Source organism: Corvus cornix, chromosome 4 (assembly GCF_000738735.6).
Source record: "Corvus cornix cornix isolate S_Up_H32 chromosome 4, ASM73873v5, whole genome shotgun sequence".
In the NCBI taxonomy this organism is placed as follows: domain Eukaryota; kingdom Metazoa; phylum Chordata; class Aves; order Passeriformes; family Corvidae; genus Corvus; species Corvus cornix.
In genome coordinates, this window is record NC_046334.1 from 49,188,282 (window position 1) to 49,196,544 (window position 8,263).

Sequence of the window (8,263 nt, forward strand, 5' to 3'; positions counted from 1 at the left end):
TTTCACATCAATACTAATATGACTTTTCTGTGATCTGTTGACATGTGGGATTTTCTGAGTGAAACACATACATACCAATATCCAACTATTTTCACTAGTAAAAGTGGATTCAGCTGTTCTGTGTGAAAAACTGTTGGTAAAAATGTAGATCACCCTGTCCCAAAACTTGAAAAATATTTTCCTGTAGACCTAGATTTATATTCTTACTGCTTTCCCAAATCTCTTTCATTTACCTCTTTGATATAGTGGTGTTTTTCTGATACTTTTTTTTTGGCTGGAGCTGTATTCAGTATCCTAAGCACAAAGTATGGGTAGCAAAAGCAGTTATGCTGTTTAGGATCAAGGATCCCTCAAAATCTCAGTCCCATCCTCATTGTGGTTGTTCAAGACCTGACATAAATACTACTGGAATAACAGCCTTCCTCTGAACCTCTCTGAATTATGTAAACGATATAGATTATTGTGGAACAGTTTTTGCTTTGATGAATTTTGCATACAGATGCCAAAATCATATGGGTCCCACCCCCATATGGTTTCTTCTCTCCCACTAGATAGGAACACTGAATGATACTCAAATAGCCTTCAATCTTCTCAGCACTGCTGAGGCACTTCTTCCTGCTAAATCCCTGTTTTCAACATTACCCAAGAGTTTTAGCTGACACCATTCTGTTGATTTTTCCTGGTGGTTGCCAACTTGAAACTTACCTAGGATCAAGGCTAACCATAGAATAGGTTGGGTTGGAAGGGGATCTTGAAGAATACCCACCTTTTCTGCAGATATCCAGACAGACATCCTTTTCCTCATCTGTACACACACAGATGCCCAGAGAGCCAACACAGTCTCTGCTAAAGACAATGCAACATCTCCATTGATTTACTTGGAACAGACTTGAATTTTAATGGCATGGAAAATCTGAAGGGGAGGATGCAGCCTGTCTGGGAAGTGTGCTATGTGCTGATGATTTTCAGTCACTTTACTGTCACAGAAATCAGCACATAGAATGCCATTGTTTTTACGTCACCTGACTACCTACAGGATCTGAGTAAAAACTAGAAAAAATGGTTTTATCACATATTCATCCCAAAATGAGCAATCCCAGTTTCCTCACAGAAGCCAAAGGACCTTAGGAGCAGAGAGATTGTCATTTGTCTCAGGTGAGATGTGTTTCTTTCTCATCATCTGCCAAGACCTGAAAATGGTTTACAACCTCAAAACCCAGCTAGAACCATTGCTGCTTCCGGATTGCAGGGTTGCTGATGGGGGCTTTTCCGCCTTTTGTTACGTATGACAGAGCTGTGACCCTTCTTGCCCACATGGAGTTAAAGTTCATGTTGAAGACTACCAAGAACGTGAAGTATGGGTTCAGTGCCTGCATGGGGCAGGTCAATATTGTCATAACATTCACCTTCAATTCCAGGCACCATTTTCCTGTATACTTTCAGGTGGAGTCCACGTTGCAGGAAGATAAACCCCCAAGAACTTCAGGCTCATCTGGCTTCAAAACTTCCTTCCAGCCCCATTGGCCTTCTAAACCAAACCTGGAGTATCAGAAGCAATAAAAGCAAAACTAAATCCAATGAGTTTACATTGCATAGAAAAAACATTTCTGGCCCCCCCCTCCACCCTGTCCCCAGTTATAGGATAAAAACTTAATCAGGGCTCCAGAGCCCACCTAATAGGAGACAAACTCTAATGGCTGACCCACAGTAATTTAAATTACAATGTGAGTTTGTTAGCACCCTATCATCTCCTGTTTGGTTCTCTGAATACACTGTGTATAAACACAATGCACATTGGTATGTCCTACTATCTGCTTATTTTCACACATCATTTTACTCACTTTTGAAGATATCAGCATGTTTCAGTATACAATTACAGAACCTGAAAACTCAATTAATGTGCTATTTACCTGAGTATTAACTAGAACAATGTCTATAAATGCATTAGAAAAAAATTTCTTACAGATTGTAAATGAACTTTTAAGAACTGACCCAGTGCCAATCCTTTCAGCACCTGTCTGGATATAGGCAATTATTTTAGTTAATGGCACAACACAAGGCCCCAGAGTACACACATAAACCCACCCTTTCCCAGAGAGATTCAAGCAGGGATTACTTAAAAGGTTTTAGTTAGAACTGCAGTTTTGTTCTCATCACGAACTATTACCCATTCATTTTGTCTCTGAATGTAAACATATAATTTTCCCTTCATTTAAGACTCCTTCACATCAAACATAATCAGCTTATGGAAGATATGTGGCCAGCATAAAAAAAAAAGACATAGTTTATATCTTACAGCTGTTTTTCATAGGAGTTCAGGTTTGCCTCCACTTGTCTCCAGCAAAGGAAAACTTCTATATTGCCTTCCCTCTTCAGTAGTATGTGTCAGGTATTTTTTCTCCCTTTTCTGAAATTCTTTTGGAGGGAGTCTGCATTTGACCACTGAGGATATGAATGTCCCCCCAACACCCTTCTTGCCCTCCCTTAGCAAAAGATGGACCTTATGTAACTTGAGTTTCAATGAAGAAGGCTGTGAACTCATTTTGACTGCAATAAAATGAAAAGCCTGTTGATTAGCAGGAAGGCATAGGTATACTTTCCATGTCAGCACTTGGGGCTAGCTAGTAATAATTTGATTGGTTGATTGATTGATTGATCGATCGATTGAAATAATTTTTACTGGAAGGCTAAAAATGACCAGCTGCCAATATTACATCACTTTTATATAGGAGCCCAGGACCATCCATCAGGTATCATTTGCAAGCTGGAATCCCACTTGGAAAAAAAAATAAGCAGAGCAAATGCAGCCAAGATTTGGTAAGGTGTCTTACAGAAATAATATAGCTGATACAATCAAAATAAGCAGAAGAACCACAGAGGAATGTAGCCAGGGCTGGATCCACAGTGGTGACACCCCAGCCAAGAGCAGTGATTCAGCTGTGGCCCCAATAACAGCAGCTGATAGGTACCCAGGGATTTTTAGTGGGAATGGAGCTCTGACTTTTAGCCTGAGCAAACTCTCGCTGTTTGAGTCATGAAGGAAAACGTCCCAGACCATTTGACTTGGTGTTTCTTGCTCATCATTTAAGGCTAATTACCATTAGCCTCTAAGGCATGCAGCACTGCTCTGACCTGCTGCTCCTGACAGCCCAACAGGGCACGTTTCAGTTGTATGTGGGAGCTGCTGTATCCTTCAGTTAGCCAACACGGAGACCTTTGATTAAACAGCTTAACACTATTTCCTTCTGCTAACCCATTCCCTTGTGTGGGAGCTGGAAGTACCTTGCCTGAAGGCACAGTGCATCCCTACAGGCAGGAATTCAGGATTGTCTAACCCTGCCTCCCTGCCACTGGCTTCTTATTCTGAGAAGAGAGGCCTTTTTAACTTTCCAATGACCTCTTGACTTATATATCATCATCCTGCACTGTGGGAAGAACATACCTTTCCATCTTTTTTACTATCTCGTTCAACCTCATTGGATTCATTGACAGAAACAGGCATAGATACATAAAATTGCTGTAATTGGGTCAGGCCATAGGTCTGATAGCAGCCAGTGACTACTGCTTAGAGAAAGAAAAGAGGAAGCACTGCACAAACAGAAGGACCCTTCCCTTTTACAAATCTCTGCTACCAGCAGTTTCAAGGACATCAGAGGGATGGAGCTTGTATCCAGATCATCAACTTATGATGCAAATACTAAAATACTAAATAACAGCTAATATAAAACCCAATACATTTTTGAACTCACAGATACATTTTTCATTAAACAACACAAATGCATATCTGAAATTGTATATGACACAGACCCTTATGTGTGAGTCATCAATGTGTTTTGTTGTGCTTCTGTATTTGCAAGGAGACAGATGGACCAGTCTCTTTTTTTCCCAATAATAAGCACATAAAGTAATTTTTTTTATCAACAGGATTTCCCTAATTATCTTTTAAGCTATTTTCACTGCACTCTCTCTCCCCCATCCTACTCTGCTTTTTATCAGAGGCCTCTCAATATCTACAATCCAATCCTCTCATTCCTCAGCCCTTTACTGGCAAAGGTGTCACACACGCACTCCCTACCTCTGTAACTAGGTTAAAGATCAGCTTGCAAAGGCAAGCTGCAGTCCTGAAAGCTGTTCAGCACTATGGACCTGCTCTGCACTCTGCTGAAATCACAGTCTAGTCTTTAAAAGGTTCTGTAGGGTTTGACCAATTCATCAAGCTTAGAGGCAAGGCCCTATAAGAGGCATTACTAAATCTACCCCAGTGCACAGCACATCATACTCTGTAACTTGCTGGTTTTGCAATCCCGTACATTTCTTCTACCATTTGAAATACAATTTCTCCTATATGTTGCTTTGCAAGAGCATCAAGTATGCCTAGACAGAAAAGGGCTAGGGCTTAAAAAAAAAAAAAAAGGCATGATGTTCAGTGATATTCAATATCAGTACTCATGTAACTGGGAAAAGCATTACTTGCAAAACAGAGTGTATCATTTGAAATGTGGGGGGTGTTTTTCTTCTTGCTAACCAGTGCAGGCTGGTGCAGGTAAAGTCTCAGCTGGGTGCAGCTGGTTGGACAAATACAACGAAACAGTGCTTCTGTTTTACCAAACATGCCCAGACTTAAAATTGTGGTTGTGAGGTTTTTTGTCTGCTTTGGGTTTTGTTTTTTTAATTAATGGAACGAAAATCAGACAGCTCATAAGGCAAGCAAAGGCAAGGCCTCCTGTCTCCTTACTTTTGGGTATACAAACCTCCCTGTATTTATTCCATCAGAGAACAAAGAAAAGAAGTGTGGAGATCTGGGTGTCTCTGCCTAGTTGGTCAGAAGCAGCAGGAGGGCATCTCTGCTGGTGTCCGAGTCTCCATGGCGCTCTGCTGCCTGCTGTCCCTCGCTCGTAATGACGGAAAGCTTTGACCCGGCCACATCTCTACTTCTGGAGGGAAAAGCAAAGCCTTCTCTTAGGGCTATTTCAGCTCCCAGGACCCTTGTGCTGCCCCAAATGTCCTAGCAGCTGCCCATCGAGCATTTCTGTCTTTCACATCCTCTTCCCCTGCTTACACAATCTGCAGCTAGTATTTTCCTTTTCTCTTTTTCTCTTTCTTTTTTTTTTCCCCCCCTAATCGCAGAAAGGCCTCCCCGCCTAATCTAATTCCCACTCCTTTGTCACAAGCAGATGTCACTTTTACATCTGTGCGTCTGCTCAATCGCCCCGTCTCCTCCAGCCCAGCAGATGTTGCCGCCGCCGCGGCCGCCGCGACCGAGAGGAAAAGCAAAGCGCAGATCCCTCTGCTGGCCGCCACCCGAACGCCACGGCCCTCCACCGGGAGAGGGCCGGAGCAATGAAAAAGGATTATTGTTGTTGTTGTTATTATTATTATTGTTATTGTTGTTATTATTGTTATTATTATTATTATTATTCCTTCTTCACTTCTTCTTCACCATCATCATTACTATTGCAAATGCCCCCATCCCAACTGATTAGGCAACAGGAGACCAGCCAAGAACGCATCGGATCGCCTGGCATGCTGATCTAGCGCGGAGAGGGAGGGGCGGTCGCCCCGCTGCGCGCCGCGCAGGCAGCGCCGGTGCCCCCTTGTTCCGCGCAGGGCCCCCCAGCCCAGCCTGAGCAGCCACTGGGTGCGGGGCAGCAGGGGCAACAAAAAGTGGGAATTTTTTTCTCCCGGGCGTGGCAGGCAGCCCCGAGACGCGTCGGGACTAGGAACGTGTCCCCGCACTGTCCCTCTGAGGCAGGGGGACAGCCAACACCTGTCCCCGGCCACTCCGGTCCTGTCGCCCGAGACGGCTCCGCATCGCTGGGGCTTCGGGGGCGGTGAAGCGCCGGGCTCCGCGGCCGCGCTAGACTGCACGCCCCGTCCTGCGAAGGCCCGCACCCCAGGGGACCGGCCGCAGTGCGGTGGGATGCTCTGGCCGCTCCCTCCGAATAAAGCAATGCCAAAGAAACCCTCGTCGTATTTAACATTTTATTCCGGCGGGTGGGAGCGTGGCGGCGCGGTCGGAGCCGGGCCTGGGAGGCGCTTTCCCATGGTCGGCGGCGGCCGTACAAAGGCGCGCTGTTCCCTGTTTTGTTCCGCTGCCTCCGAGCATTCCTCCCGCAGCCTGAGGGGAGCGGACCGGGCCCCTCTCAGTACCCAAGTAGAGGAAAGAAAAGTGGCTTTTAAATACTCGGCGTGTTTTTCTCCGGCACTCGACCCCGTCGCGCCTCCAGCCGCCGCTCATCCCGCCACCCCGCGCATCCCGCGCACCCCGCGCATCTGGCGCACCCCGCGCTGCCCGGCTGGGCCAGAGTTTACGATCGAGACAAAAGGGCTCTTCTGCAAGGGGAAGAAAAAAAAGGGGGGTGGGGGGTGCGAAGCAAACGGGAGGCTCTAATTCTATTTGTGTCGCCTAGAAATCAGAAGGGGTTTTTCCACACTTCGCCTTGATTTGATTATTCCTTGGAGATGGTTTCTCTGCCCCCAGCCAGACGCGTGGGGGAAGGCCGCTGAGGCAGTTGGCCTATAGTGAGAATAATCAAATTACCCATTTGCTGCAACTTTTTCGGCAGAACCGCTCGCGTGTAGAAAGAACAACTGGAGCCCAAATCCCTCGGCGGGGGAGCGGGTGAAACCCGGGCGGAAAGGGAACGGGAGGGGCGAGGGGTGAGCCAAACCATCCCCCGCGGCAGTGCGGAGCCGGCCACGCCGGGGACAGCGGGGCAGTCGGGGTGGCAAGCCCGGGGACAGCACAGGACAGGACAGGTGGCGGAGTGGGCACTGTCGCTGCCGGCGCGGGGTCCGATACCGAGCGGCCCCGCAGGCCCGGGCGCGGGAGACAGCGCGGTGCTGCTGCGGGAAAGAAACGCGGCACAAAAGGTGCCCCCCAGAGGAAACGCACATGGATTTCTTTTTTTTTTTTTTTTTTTTTTTTAATGCCCTGTGTTGTTTGAGGGGGGTGAAGGCACCTCCTTGCCCCAAACACGTATTCATATTCATGAGAGCGCGGGTAAATAAAGACAAATCCCTGCTGTAGTAACACTTAGATTCACATCATTCTTTGGTGCCCTTTAGATTTGGGGGACGGAAGACAGATGTTTGCAGCGCTTTTCTCTTCTTGTCTGCTGACCATAAAGGGACAACCATTTAGAGCTCGCAATTTGTTTCCATCCTCCCACTAAAACCGTGTTCACATTTATTTTCATTTCGACGGTGCACAAAAAGTGTCCACGGGCCATCAAAGGCCGTTCTTTATCAAATACACATTGTACAACATGCAACCGCAATAAAACTATCAGACCTCGCCATAAAACTATCACCCGGATCCTCAGAGGCTCAAGAATCTTCTGCTTTGTTTTATTACCCACCGGTAACCCCTAGTGACATGCCCTCCCTCCCCTGCCCCCCGCAAAAAAATAAAAGGAAACCTCAGTCATTGGTGTAATTAAGTACCGCTTTGGAGCGTTTTTAATGTATAATAAACCACCTAAAAGCACAGGAGCCTGTAGATTCCCCGTGCTCATCCGCTGCCTTTGAATTAAACTACTTAGTCTGGCAAATGCTATGCGAGCCTAAATGCTCCTATGAAGACTTCATGAGTTTGTTACTTTAATTGCCGACTTGTTAGAGAGCACATAAAGGGGGTAATGAATGCAATAAAAGTAATTATCTACACATTGAAATCATATAAAATATGCATTGTTTGTTTACACAACAGTGAGATTCCACTCAGCATTTCCTGTGCTGCCCACCCAGAGGAGAGATTTAATGAAATACGACTAACGAAATGAAAATTACATCATCGGCAAGAAAACTCCACGAAGATCCCTGGCGCTCCCCTGCCCCTCTCCGCGGTTGGCGGCGGCAGCGCGGAGCCTGCGCGGGTGCGGAGCAGCCCGCGGCAAGAAGGGGTCGCCGCTCCCGAGGCCGGCGGAGAAAAACGCCGGCCCCAAGTGAGATCCTGCTTCTCCAGCTTCGGAAAGTTTGCATGCGTCACGTCGTGTTTGGAAACAGGTTTCCAGAAGCCCCCCGTCCCGACCGCATATTTTAAGTGTGCCTTGGGTTTGCATCTTCTCCCCGCTCACTTCTCGCCCTCCCGGAGGAAGAAAAAGTAGGTGCAAAATTGAATGTGCTTCATCGCACACACATCCATATACCCATATGCCTTTCTCGAATCGCCTTTTCCATTCCAATATAAACGATAATAACGATCAATGACTAAAACGACAATTTAATCCAAGCCTTACGTGTGGGCGAACAAATAAAAACC